Source organism: Orcinus orca, chromosome X (genome assembly GCF_937001465.1).
Source record: "Orcinus orca chromosome X, mOrcOrc1.1, whole genome shotgun sequence".
Lineage (NCBI taxonomy): Eukaryota > Metazoa > Chordata > Mammalia > Artiodactyla > Delphinidae > Orcinus > Orcinus orca.
The window spans coordinates 41,236,739-41,252,048 of record NC_064580.1 but is presented as its reverse complement, the minus strand read 5'-3'; positions in this window follow the sequence as shown (position 1 = coordinate 41,252,048).

Genomic DNA, 15,310 nt, shown 5'->3' with positions numbered 1-15,310 from the left:
AAGAACTGAAGATACTTAAACAAATACATGTGCACACATGTTCATATTCATAATAGCCAAAAGTTGGGAATAACCCAAATTCCTGTCAACTGATGAGTGGATAAACAAAAGATGCTCTATACGTACAATGGAATATTATTCAGCCATAAAAAGAAATGAAGTACTGGTAGGTGCTACAACATTGAATGAAACTTGAAAATGTTACACTAAGTGGAAGAAGCCAGACAAAACAGGCCAAATATTGTATGATTCCATTTGCATGAAATTTCTAGAATAGGCAAGTTTAGAGAGACAGAAAGTAGAGGAATGGTTGCCAAGGGCTAGGGGGAGAAGGGAGAGGGAAGTGACTCCTAATGGGTAGAGGGTTTCTCTTTGGAGTGATGAAAATGTTCTGGAATTAATGTCCAAGTAATGGTTGCATAACTTTGTGAATATATTAAAGACTACTGAATTGTACACTTTGAAAGGATGAATTTTATTGTATGTGAATTATATCAAAACTACAGAGTGCTCACATACTCCTTGCCAATTTCCCAGCTGTTAATATCTCATGTAACTAGTTACAAAAATCAGTAAATTAACATTGATATGATAATATAATCTAGATGCCTTATGCAGCTTTCATCACTTGTCTCACTGTTGTCCTATTTCTCATTCAAGATCCAATCTAAGATACCACATATAGTTGTCCTATCTCTAGTTTCCTTTATCCTGGAACGGTTCCTCAGCCTCCCTTTGTCTTTCATGACTTTGCCACTTTTGAAGAGTACAAGCCAGTTATTTTGTAGACTGTCCCTCAATTTGAGTTTCCCTGATGGTTCCTTCTGCTTAAATTCAGGTTACATGTGTTTGGCAAGAATACCACACAAGTGACATTGTGTCCTTGGTGCATCATATCAGAAGGCACTTTATGTTGGTCTGTTCCATTACTGGTAATGTTAACTTTGATCATTTGGTTAAGTTGGTGTCTGACCCAGGCTATTTACATTTTTCTTCCTTGCTTTAAAAAAATTTCCTTTATCACCATCCTGTACTCCCATTTTCCTTCACTCCCCACCCAAAGTTAACTATGTTTAATATACATCATTTAATTTGTATACGTTCTTGAAAATATATCTTGTTTTTGGCATTCAGGTATTTTTAAAACTTATGTTTTTACTTTTGGCTGCATTGGGTCTTCTTGCTGCACGTGGGCTTTCTCTAGTGGCAGCGAGTGGGGACTACTCTTCGTTGCGGTGCATGGGCTTCTCATCGTGGTGGTTTCTCTTGTGGAGCATGGGCTCTAGGCATGCGGGCTTCAGCAGTTGCAGCACACGGGTTCGGTAGTTGCAGTGCACAGGCTCTAAGGCACGTGGGCTTCAGTGGTTGTGGCGCACGGGCTCTAGAGCACAGGCTCAGTAGTTGTGGTGCACGGGCTTTGTTGCTCTGTGGCATGTGGGATCTCCCCGGACCAGGGATTGAACTCATGTCCCCTGCGTTGGCAGGCGGATTCTTAACCACTGCATCACCAGGGAAGTCCCAGGTATTTTTAATTTACATGAGTGGTACTATGTTATAGCTCATTCTGTTTTTTTTTTTAAATTAAGCACTATGTTTTTAAGGTCAGTCCACATTGCTGTCTAATTTGTTGCTTCTAATTCTGCATCGTACTCCATGGAGTCGCAACTAACACATTTCATCTATACCATTTCTAGTAATGGACCCCAAATGGGAACCAATTTCTTGCCACTACAAATTACATCATAATAAACATCCTAATACATGTCTCCTTCTGGATCTGTGTAGGAAATTATTTGGAATATATAATGAGTGGAGTTGTTGGATCATAATAGATACACACACACACACACACACACACTCACACACACACACATGCACACACAACATACCCCTCAGAATGGCCTGATCAGTCTCTGCTCCCAACATCAGTGAATGAGATGTCCTATGCATATCCCTGCCAATAATTGATTCACTGGAGATGTTTTTGCCAGTCTAAAAGGTGTAAAGTGATATATTATTGTTTTAATTTTCATTTCTCTAGTTACTAATGATTATGAACATCTTTTCATATGCATTTGAGCTTTGGGAGTTTTCTGTAAATTTCCTGTTCATATCTTTTACCATTTTTAAAATTTTTAAATTCTGAAGTATAGCACACATATGGGAAAATGCACATAAAACAAGCGAACAACTCACAACAGATTTGTGTAACCATCACCCAGGTCAAGAAATGGAATATTGCCAGTGCTTCAGAAACACTATTCTGATGAGTCCATCCCAGTCACTATCCCTCCCCCTCCCCAAAGGAAACTCCTATCCTAAAATCTAAAATTATAGCTTAGTTTTGTTTGTTAATGAAGTTTCTATAAGTGGGATTATATGGCACATAATCTTTTGTGTTTGACTTATTTTTCTCAAAAAATGTGAGATTTATCCATGCTTTATGTAGGTGTAGTTTGTTCATTTTCATTGCTGCATTTCAATCCATGTTAGTAAACATTTGGATATTTCCAGTTGTGCATCCAGTAACCTTGCTATGAATGTTCTTTTACTTACAACCTGATGGGACATGTACACTCATTCTGTTGGAGAATACCTAGGAGTAGAAGTGTTAGGTCATGGAATTTGGCTAAGTCAGCTTTAATAGATAATGCCAGTGCTACGTGGTGATTGTTAGACTTCACGCTTCCACCAACCATGTATGGGAATTACTATTGCTCCACATCCTTACCAACACAGTATTGTACGTCTTAATTTGAACCGCTCTGGTAGGTATTTAGTGATATTTATGGTGCATTTATTATGATGATTAATGAGATTGAGCACCTTTTTATATGTTTATTAGCCATTTAGATATCCACTTTGGTGAGGTACCTGTTCAAATCTCCTGCTCATTTTTATGTTGGGTTGGGTTACTCGTTGACTTGTAGGAATTCTTCATATATCCTGGATGTGAGCTGTTTGTTATTTTATTACAAATATATTTTACTCTGATTTCCCTTTTATTTTCTCAGTGGTTTCAGTGATCAAAAATTCTTAATGTAATTCAATCTATCAATCTTTTCTTTCAGAGTAAGTGCTGGTTTTTGTGTACCCGCTTAAAATCTTTCCCTATTCCAAAATTTTTGTTATTTTGCCTTTCACATTTAAATCTACAGTTCTGCTGGAATTGAATTTTGTAAATTGGGTGTGTTAGACATCAAATTTCACTTTTTAATATAGGGTTGTACAATTTACCCAACGTTGTTTGTTGAAAAGACTTTCCCCAATGCTCTGCAGTGCCACTTTTGTTGTAAGTCAAATGCCCATATATGTAGGTGTCCAGATATCTATTCTATTTTATTGGCTTATTTGAGTATTCTTCTGCCAATACCACATTGTCTTTATTACTAAGCCATATAAATTTTTTTAAACATCTTTATTGGAGTATAATTGCTTTACAATGGTGTGTTAGTTTCTGCTGTATAACAAAGTGAATCAGCTATACGTATACATATATCCCCATATCCCCTCCTTCTTGATATACACTAGAGTTGTTGTTCTTTGATATTGCCTGGGATATTTATTTTAGGCATTTTGCATTTATGTTATAAAATTTCAGAATCCATTGTCAATTTTGACAAACAGTTTAGGATTTTAATGGGAATTATAGTTAGTAAATTTTGGGAGAATTGACATTTATACTTTACTGAGTCTTCTGATACATGAATATTGGGATTTCTCCATTGGTTTAGGTCTTCTTTATTTTCTTACAATGTTTCATAGTTTTCCATGTAGAGCTCTTGCATACCATATGTTAGATTCAGAGGTAACTGATCTTTTATGATGCTATTATAAGTGGTATCTTCTTAAAATTTTACTTTGTAATGGATTGTTGCTGGTATATAAACATGCGTTTTTTGTTTGTTTTGTTTTTACTTTGTATCCAGCAACTTTACTAAACTTACTTGATAATTCCAAGATTAACTATAGATTCTTTTGAAGTTTTCTATGTATACAAATATATCTGTGAATAAGTTTTCTTTCTTTCTAATCTTTTTACTTCTTATTTATTTTTATTTACTAATTGTACTGGCTAGGACATGTAGTACAGTGTCAAATAGAAGGGTAGATAGAGGGCATCCTTGTCTTGGTATCAAAGGGAAAGCTTTCAACATTTCACCAGCAGGTGTGATGTTTACTATAGTTTCTTTGTAGAGTAGACATCTTTTAAGACAGTTTGCCTCTCTTCCAAGGTGGTTAAGAGTTTTTATCATGAGTAGATAGTGAATTTTATCAAGTGCTTTTTCTAGATTTATTGAGATGGTCATCTAATTTTTGTCTTTTTTGTTTAGTTAATGTGGTGAGTTACACTGATTTTTTTTAAAATCACCTTTAATGAGGTATAATTTACATATGTTAAAATGCAACCATCTTAAGTGTATAGTTTGAAGAGTTTTGATAAATGTATATACCCATTAACAACCATTACAATCAAGATATAAAGCATTCTATTACCCTCAAAATCTCCCTTGTACTTCTCTTAAATAATTCCCATCATTGCCACACACAGAAGGCACACACTGATCAGCTTTCTATCCCTGTAGATTGTGTTTCCTTTTCTAGAGATTTATGTAAATGGAATTATACAATACGCAGCCTTTTGAGTTAAGCTTCTTTCACTGGGCATAATGTTTTTGAGATTCATCCTGTTGCATGTATAGGTAGTTTGTTCCTTCTTATTGCTGAGTAGTATTCTATTGTATGAATATCACACATTTGTTTATCCATTTACCTGTGGATGGACATTTGGGTTCTTGTCAGTTTTTTACTGTTATAAGTAAAGCTTTATGAATATTCAATGAATATTCAATCTTTGTATGGACATATATTTTCTTTTCTCTTGGGAAAATACCTACGAGTCATAGGTAGTTGTATTTTTAATTTTATAATTTTATAAGAAACTGCTAAACTGTTTTCCAAAGTGATTTTATCATTTATCTTGTCACCTACAACTTATGAGAGTTCCATTAGCTTTACATCCTTGCTAACCCTTGGTATTGGCAGTCCTTTTTAATTTTAGCTACACTTACGGTTTCATTTCATTATGGTTACACTTATGGTAGTATTTCATTATGGTTTTAAATTGCACTTTCCTAATGACTAAAGATGTTGACTTTCTTTTCATGTGTTTATCTGCCATTCATATATCTTCTTTGGTTAAATATTTCTTTATCTTTTGCTCATTTTTAATTGGATTGTTTCTCTTCTCATTATTGGGTTTTAAGAGTTCTTTATATAGTCTGGGTATAGATCCTTTATTAGATACCTGTTTTGCTAATATTTTATCCCAGCCTGAGTCTGTTGCATGCCTTTTCATTTTCTTAAGAGTATTGTTGAAAGAACAAAAGTTTTTAATTTTGACATTTAATTTATGCATTTTCCTTTTAAGATTATCATGCTTTTAATGGCTTATTGAAGAAATCTTTGACTACCACACAGTCAGGGAGAAAAATGTTTGTTGCATTTCCTTACGGAATATTCATAATTTTAGCTTTTGTATTTAGGTTTATGATCCATTTCTAGTTAATTTTTATGTGTGGTTTGTAGTAAAGGTAAAATTTTTTTTTCCTTGTAGATTTCCAATTTTTCTGAGCACCATTTTCTGAAAAGACTATCCTAGCCCTAGTTAATTATCTTGTCCTCATTTTTAAAAATCAATTAACCATATATCTGTGGGTCTATTTCTATGCTTTCTATTCTGTTCTGTTGATAGGTATATCTATCTTCATGTCAATTCCAGTGTCTTGATAACTGAAGCTTTACTGTAAGACTTGAAGTCAGTAGTATATGTCCATTAACTTTATTCTCCTTTTTCAAATCTTATTTGGTTATTTTAGATCCTTTGCATTTCCATACAAATTTTAGAATCATCTTTTATTTTTTACAAAACAACCTAGTGGGATTTAGATTGAGATTACATAAAACCTGTAGATATATTTGGAGAGAATTGTTTTTTTTTTGCGTTATGTGGGCCTCTCACTGTCGTGGCCTCTCTCGTTGCGGAGCACAGGCTCCGGACATGCTGGCTCAGCGGCCATGGCTTATGGGCCTAGCCGCTCTGCGGCATGTGGGATCTTCCTGGACCAGGGCACGAACCCGTGTCCCCTGCATCGGCAGGTGGACTCTCAACCACTGTGCCACCAGGGAAGCCCGAGAATTGTTATCCTAACAATGTTGAGTCTTTTGATCCATGAACATGGTATGGATATTTCCTTTTATTTAGGGCTTTAAAATTTTTTCTCAGCAATGATTTCCATTTTGCAAGACTAGTGATCTTGTCCATATTTTGTTAAATTTATTCCAAGTATTTTATATTTTTTCAATGCTACTGCAACTGGTCTTTTTAATATCAGTTTCCAATTCTACATTCTACATACATAGAAATACAGTTGATTTTTATATATTGATTGTGTTTTCTGTGACATTGCTAAACTTACATATTTGTCCTAGTCTGTCTGGGCTGCTATAACAGAATACCATAAACTGTTGGTTTATAAACAAAATACGTTTATTTGTTTTATATATATATATATTTAAATTTTATTGAAGTATAGTTGATTTACAATATTGTGTTAATTTCTGCTGCACAGAAAAGTGACTCAGTTATACATATATAAGAAATTTATTTCTTACAGCTCTAGAGGCTGAGAAATCCAAGATCAAGGCACTGGCAGATTTGGTGTCTGGTGAGGGTCTGCTTCCTTGTTTGCTGTATCCTCACATGGTGGAAGGGGATATGAGCTCTCTAAGGTCTCATTTATAAGGGCACTAATCTCCTTCACAAGGGCTCCACCCACATGACCTAATCACCTCCCAGAGGTCCCACCTTCTAAAACTATCACATTGGGGGTTAAGATTTCAATATGAATTTGAGGGGGTCACAAATATTCAGTCCATTGCAGTATTCTTGTAGCTTTTTGTAGATATCTCAGGATTTTTTTAAACAAACATGGTCATGTTATCAGCACATGAAGATAGTTTTACTTTTCAATATATATGTCTTTATTTCTTGCCCTGTTATCCTGGGTAAGACTTCAAGTACAATGTTGAATAGATGTTGTGAGAACAAGCATACTTTCTTTTTCTCTTTTTTTTTTTCATGTATTAAGATGATCTTATGGCATATCTTTTTTAGTCTATAAGGTAAATTACATTGAATGATTTTTCAAATGTTAAACCAACTTTACGTTCCTGGTATATACTCTACTTTGTCAAGATGCATAATCCTTGCTAGTATTTTGTTGACAATGTCTGCAGATATGTTCATGAGGGATATTAATCTATAGTTTTCTTCTCTTATAATATTTTTTTCTGATGTTCATATCAGGGTTATGTTGACCTCATAAAATGAGTTGGGAAGTATTCCTTCCTCCTTTAATTTCTTAAAGAATTTGTATAAGATTGGTAGTATTTCTTTTTAAAAATATTTGATAAAATTCACTACTGAAGTAATCTGAGCCTGGAGTTTTCTTTATGGGATGATTTTAAATTAAGAATTTAATTTCTTTAATAGATACCATTATTGAGATTTTCTGTTTCTTCTTGAGTCAGTTTTCATATTTGTATATTCCAAGGAATTTTTGTCTTTTCACTTTTTTTCTTGATTTGGTTTCAACACTTTTCTTTCAGCAATTGATAGAACAAGAATACAGAAAATCAATGAGGATATAGAAAACTTGGAGAACACTGTCAACCAACTTAACCTAATTGACATTTATAGAATATTCCACTCAACATCAACATAATACACATTCTTTCCAAATACACATGAAACATGCACCAAGATAGACCATATTCTGGACCATAAAACATGTTTCTATATATTTTAAAGGATTGAAAGCATATAGGGTATGTTTTCTGGTATAACAAAATTAAATTGGAAATAAACAACAGATACTTGGGAAGATATCAAGTATTTGGAAATTAGCACTCATCTAAGTAATCCAGGGAGAAAAAGAAAATTGAAAATATTTTGAACTGAATGAAAATGAAAATATAGCATATCAAAGTTTGTGAGATACAGTTAAAAGCAATGCTTAGATGGAAATGTATAACTTTAACTATTTATTTTAGAAAAGATGGTGGTCCAACATCAATTATATAAAATTCTACCTAAGAAGCTAGAAGAAGAAGAGCAAAGTAAACCCATAGTAAGTAGAAGGATAACAATGAAAAAAAAGAGCAGAAGGCACTGCAATAAGAAAATGGACAGGGACTCCCCTGGTGGCCCAGTGTAAAGAATCTGCCTTCCAATGCAGGGGACACAGGCTTGATCCCTGGTCAGGGAACTAAGATCCCACATGCCGCGGGGCAACTAAGCCCATGTGCCACAACTACTGAGCTCGCGTGCCTACCTAGGGGGTCTGCATGCCTCAAACTACAGGACCCACGTGCTCTGGAACCCGTGCGTCACAACTACAGAGCCCAGGCGCCCTGGAGCCCACACCACAACTAGAGAAGAGAAAACCCGCACGCTACAACTAGAGAGAAGCCCATGCTCCACAACGAAAGATCCCGCACACCTCAACGAAGATCCCGTGTGCCGCAACTAAGACCTGACACAGCCAAAAATAAGTAAATAAATAAATAAAATAAATAATAAATAAATCTAAAAAAAAGAAAGAAAAAAAATGGACAAACAATAGAAACAATCAATTAAGCCAAAACCTGGCTTTTGAAAAGACCAATAAAATTGAAAAATCTCCAGCTAGATTGATCAAACAAAAAAGAGAAGCCACAAATTATGTGAAAAATGAAAGGGGATGTCGCTGCATATCATGTAGATGTTAAGATCTTACTATTGAGTAGGGTGTATCCCTAAATTTTTCTTTTTTGAGGTTTGCTTATCTTCTTATGACCTCTGTTTTCTGTATAGATGTTAGAGTAAATATACTGCATTTCTAAAAAAAAAAAATCCACCTTGGATTTTGATTGGAATTGTATTGAGTTTATAAATCAATTTAGATTGAATTGAGATCATTATAATACTGTCTTCACATCAAAGAAAATGAATTTCTCTCTTTTATGCAGATCATCTTTCATAATCATCAGTAAAATTTTTGTTTTCTCTGAAGTCATATATTCTTAGATAAAATAATTACTAGATAAATTATTTTATCAGTGGTATTTCTGATGTAGAGAACACATTGACTTCTGTAGGTTGTTCTTCTATCTGGCAACTTTGCTCAACTTATTAGATTTAATAGTTTATATTCTGTTGGCTTTTCTAGGGAGATGAACTTATGTGAAAGTAATAATAGTTTCATATATTTCCTTCTAACACTTAACCTCTTATCTCTTTTTCTTTTCCTATGCCTCTGGTTAGCATTTCCAGAACCATATTAATTAGTGGCAGTTTTAGTGTGCATCTTTGTCTTATTCCAGATCTTAAGAGGAATGCATTTAAATTTTCTATAATAAATATAATGTTGGTGGTAAGTTTTATGAAGTACAAAAAGTCACTTCTATTCCTAAATTGCTAGTTTTTTAAAATCATAAATAAATGTTGAAATAAATCAAATTATTTTTCTACATCAACTGAAATAGTATATGATTTCTTTCCTTTAGTTTGTTGTAAACCATCCCTTAATTCCTGGTGTAAACATGATCTGTTTTTGTTGTTGTTGCTGCTGTTGTTTCTTTTTAAATTAATTTAACCAATATTGTCTTTAGGAATTTTGCATCTATATTCAAAAGTGGAAGGGGCCTAGATTTTTCTTGTATGTATATTATACTTCAATATGAAGCTTATGTAATATTTAAAAATCCAAGAACCTGAGTGAAGAAAATAGGAAAAAGTGACTTCTGAGCTCCTTGAGATTCCACAGAATATCTGATTTCTCATCAGCCATGGGAACAGATTGACCTCCTATTGAGGTAATCTCATAACCTAGCTAATTCCCTACTCCTTTGACTTACTTCACGAGGTTTCAGTTTAAGGGCCCAGTGTTGACTGTTTCAATGTGCATATTTAAAGTTACTAAGTGGGATTCCTTAAGTGAATAATAATACATCCATGCAGCTGTTCAAAATAATGAGATAGATCAATCTAAACACACTAATGTGAGAGAGCACCAAAGATGTATTACTAAGTGAGAAAAGCATGGTGTAGGGTTATGTGTATAATACAGTCTCATTCGCTATTTGTATGTGTGCATGAAAATTTTCTGAAAACATACTCAAGAAAATGTTAAAGTGGTTATTTCTCGGAAGCGGGTTGAGGAGGGAGGAAGATGACTTCCTTTTCAGATTATACCCTCCTGTCATATTTGAATTTTTTTAATCCTGTGGTTTATTGCATTTATATAAATCAAATGAAAAATAAACTCCCCAGATATAATTTACAAATGCCTTTTATATGTGTATCTCAGATATATCAACTTATTACCCTCCTAATATTTGAGAGTTCTTTTTTCATGCTAGGAAAGGGAGTAATGATGCTAGAGATTATACCTTTTCAGATTATACCCTCCTGTCATATTTGAATTTTTTTAATCCTGTGGTTTATTGCATTTATATAAATCAAATGAAAAATAAACTCCCCAGATATAATTTACAAATGCCTTTTATATGTGTATCTCAGATATATCAACTTATTACCCTCCTAATATTTGAGAGTTCTTTTTTCATGCTAGGAAAGGGAGTAATGATGCTACATTAGAGAAAGCATCCAGAGTTGAAGACTGCATTTATTAGGGCAGCTTTACATGGATGAAATCCATGATAAGGTCAAGATCCATTGAAATTCAGTCAGAATCCCACAAGGACAATACCTATATCCCAGGGTTGCAAATTGCCGCTCTGACACTGAGTACCCTCTCCGTGGCGGTTCGGGTGCTGGTCGGCTGTAGATAGCTGGTTTGTTTAGACCCATCACCTCTATAAAGAAATTCTGATTTGAAAGCGCCTGATGGATTGGATTTGAAAGCGCCTGATGGATTACTTATCACATTTACATAAACAGGAAAGTGCATACATATACTTCATTACCCCTTGCTTCGCATTTATTTTGTAAGGCTATTTTCATTTAGTTTAAATTTGGTTTCATTGAAATACATTAAAAATTTAACAGATCATAATTCCAGTAAAAGCAACCTTTTTTTTCTCCCTGGTTATAAAAGTAGTAACACTCAATGTAGGAGAGGCAGAAAAAGCAAAATAAAAATCCAAACTCTAAGTATAGTTTGGTGCATATCTTCCCACTCTCTTTCGCCATGAATATATATTTTCATATTTTACATACTGCTTTGTGTCTGGATTTGCTTACAATCCATCACAAACCTTTCCCCAAACCCAACATTGTAAAACAACTATGCCCCAACTAAAAAAAAAAAAACCTTTCCCCATAACATTCATTATTCTAAAACATGATTTTTGGCTATGTAATATGGTTACCCTATAATTTACTTAACCAATTGATTATTAGACATTGCATAATAATTTTTAGTACTATAAATTATACAAAGAGACATACATAAAAATGATTTGTTTACCTTGCTTTTAAAAAGGAGTCTTAGAAGTATGACTGAGTTCAAAGGATATAAATATTTCTAATCTTTTAATACAAATTGCTCTCTGGGACAGTTGTGCCAATTAACAGTCTTACAAGCCCATAGGTTCCAATTTCCTTGCTGCGTTATCGCGATAATATCGCTTTTTACATCTTTACCAATTTGACAGGTAGAATTGGTATCTTGGTTTAATTTGGATTTATTTGGTTACTAGTAAGGCTGAACTTATTTTGATATACATGAACTATGACTTTGTCTTTGATTCTATACTCAAGCACATGGCAATGTGGTAGATACTCTCTGAATAACTCAAAAAGTGTTGGTTGATGAACTGACTGTACTATTGAAATTTCCTTTTTTAAAAAAAAAAATTCTTGGACATCTAGATTTAAATTGTACTCTATTGCTGTAAGTTTTTCTATTTCAGAACTCTGCCTCTTTTTTTCCCTCCTCTTAATAAGGATGTTCTAGATAATGAAAACATTAGCTCTTTTGGTAGGAGTTTTAAAGGCCAAGGACACAGTTTTATCGAAGCTCCACGTGTGAAGATGACAATCTTAATTTAAATTTGTTTGATTCTGTCTTCCAAAACATTCCCAAGGACACACTAATTCTTTGTTATACACAAATTGTAGAAATTGAGATTGAATTAGCTAGCAAGGACACAAAACTTTATGGCAGATGCAGTATATTTTTGTCTCCTGTGAATTTCTGTTTTAATTGATGGCATTTAGCTTCCTTGCCTTCTACAAGCAAATCTGGTAAATAATAGTTTACGTATAATTTCAGATTTTAACGCAAATGTACTTAGGTAACCCAGAACATATATAGTAACTGGAATTAGAGATCTTACATAAAATATGCTTAACTCTTGAAATAATTCATTGTGTTTGTGACTAGTTATTGCCAAGTTAGTAGGAATGTGCTGTTAGAACAAGGTTATTAATTGATAACCATCATCTGTTAACAGAGGCTGTAAATTTTAATTAATCCACAGTGTTTAGGCAAGGGTTATTTTGGCTAATTGAATAGTATATTCACTCCACATGGGATATGGATTTTTGAAGTAATGAAAATTTAGCAAAATGTATTTATCACTAAATTTAAATTATTTCCATTTTTAATTTAGAAGACATCAGGATTATGAAATTCCTTAGTAATGTATATGATCCTTAACCGTAATTGTATAGTGTTCTACAAGGATTAGATTCAATGCTTTAATAATCTCTTTTCTGCTTGAAATTAGCTTATTACCATTTGCTGAGAGAAACAGAGTTTTTTTCATAGTTATTTTTTCATAGTTTGTATTCTAGAAAGCCAGTTTACTGTATATCATTCTTTTTTAACCTCACACAATATTTGAAATTAAAGATAGGTAGTTTTTAATACTTTATTTCCATTGGGTCTTATTAATCTTAAATTAACCTCTCATTTAGAAAGTTAATCTAGTAGACAAATAACAAAAAAACATAATCTTGTTTTATTTATTCTAGGGTACTGCAATTCCCATATACTCTTCTTAAACTGTGGCATTTTTGTCACCTCATTTGGACACAAAAATCAATAACTTGTGTTAATTCTGTGGAAGGAAATTGAAGTATCTTAAATCATTTGCTGGGGTATTCTTATGAATTGTTTTACAAATCGTTCCTTTTCTTAAAGTTTTAGTTGTTTTTTTCTTATTTATAGTCTAATTTTCTAAAAGTTGTGGGTAAATGTACAAAGTTTAAGAGCCACACAAGTACACTTTCCATGACCTCTTCTCCCAATGTAGCCATATAGAAATCTCAACTGGAGCAATATTCAGTGTTTAATTATTATGACTTTGTAATAAAAGCTAGTCACAGCCAAGCCATGAAGTATAAGATGACTACTTTTTCCTTACTGTGTAACTTTTTGTTTTCCCTGGAATGAATAATTTTCTTGTCTCTTTTGTTTGTTTAGTTTTCTGGGTATCTACAAGTACTTCATCCCCAGACTCTTCTCTATCCTTCCTCTCAATAAGTTTGAGTACATTAGATATTCTCTCAGTTTATTGTTTTTTCAGAGAAGTCTCTCCCAAGATCTGCTTAAATATGAACAGCTTGCTCCCTAGGCTTGCTGAATACTGTCAGCCTAGAATCTCCCTTCACCACCATCTTAGGTGTGCTTTTTTGCCTTCTTCTTGACTTGGTTCTCCTATTTCTTTTTCTCGTATTTCCTCTTTGTATTTTATTGTCCTTTTTGATGAGCACATCCTCCAGTAGTTTCCCAAGAAAGAGGGCATGGGAGATAAAATTTTTGAGACTATAGGTGTTTTACTTTGCCCTCATACTTAACTCCTAGTTTCACTGAATGTAGAATTCTAGTTGGGAAATTATTTTTTCCTTCAAGTTTTGATGGCATTGTTCCATTGTTTTCTAGCTTCCAGCATTGCTGTGGAAAAATAAAATGCCATAATGATTCATGATCCTTTATATGAAAGAACTTTTTTTTTCTTCTCTTGCTCTCTGGAGAGATGTTTTCTTTGTCTCAAGTGATTAAAACTCTGCCTTGATGTGGATCTATTTTTCTCTGTTGTGATGAGCTCTTTTAAACTGGAAATTCAAGTCTCAATTTTGAGAAATGTTCTGGAATTATTTTGTTGATGATGTCTTCTCATCTGTTTTTCTTTACCCTGTGTTTGTGGAAGACAGGAATGCAAAAGAGAGACAGCTCTTACTCTTCTTTATAAGCCTTATAGAACTATTTGCCTCTTAAACTATATACATTCCCCTGCAACTTTTACAAAACTGAGCTATAAATAAGAAAAAAAACTAAAACTTTTTAAAAGGAAAAACTTGTGAAACTTAAGAGCTCATTAGAATACCTCAGCAAATGATTTAAGTTACCTCAGTTTCCTTCTACAAAACTAACTCTGCTTATTCAAATTTAGATCTTCTGAATTGGTCCTTATCTTTTTTCTCTTTTTTTTTGCGGTACACGGGCCTCTCACTGTTGTGGCCTCTCCCGTTGCGGAGCACAGGCTCAGCGGCCATGGCTTACGGGCCTAGCGGCTCGATGGCATGTGGGATCTTCCTGGACCGGGGCACGAACCCGTGTCCATTGCATCGGCAGGCGGACTCTCAACCACTGCGCCACCAGGGAAGCCCTTTTTTTCCTCTTATTTTTAATCACATATATTTTGCTCTATTTTCTGAGAGATTTTCTCAACTTTATCTTCCTAATATTTTACTGAATTTTAATTTTATTTCCAATAGCTCTTCAACCCTTTGTGTATTCTGAATGTTCTTTTCTCATACCATCTTGTTCTTGTTTTGTGGATATAATATCTTACCTCTCTGAGACTATAAATAATCCTTTTTTTAAAAAAAAAAGTTTTCTTCTCTCTGCAAAGTTTGTTTCCTGCTTTTTTCTGTTTGGTTATTTTGTCTACTTTGTTTCATATTTCTCATATCTGCTGACCCTTGACTCTTTGAACACATTATAAAGCTTTGCTTACATGAGTAGGTTTTTCAACTGTGGGAAGCACTATAGGATAATCTGCCTGATCTATTTCATTAGGAAATCCCCAGCAATAATATATTTTCCCCCTTGAACTGGTCAGATTCCCAAGAGAAGACCCTATCACCTCTTTCCAGCATTTGGGAATCTGATTGGGAAAAGAAGGCTGGCATCAACATTTAGTGTGGAAAATTTCCTTTATTCTCCTTATGTTCATTATAGTATCTCTTCCATCTGCCGCACTTGGTGTCCCCTACTCCAGAAACTTGCTGTCC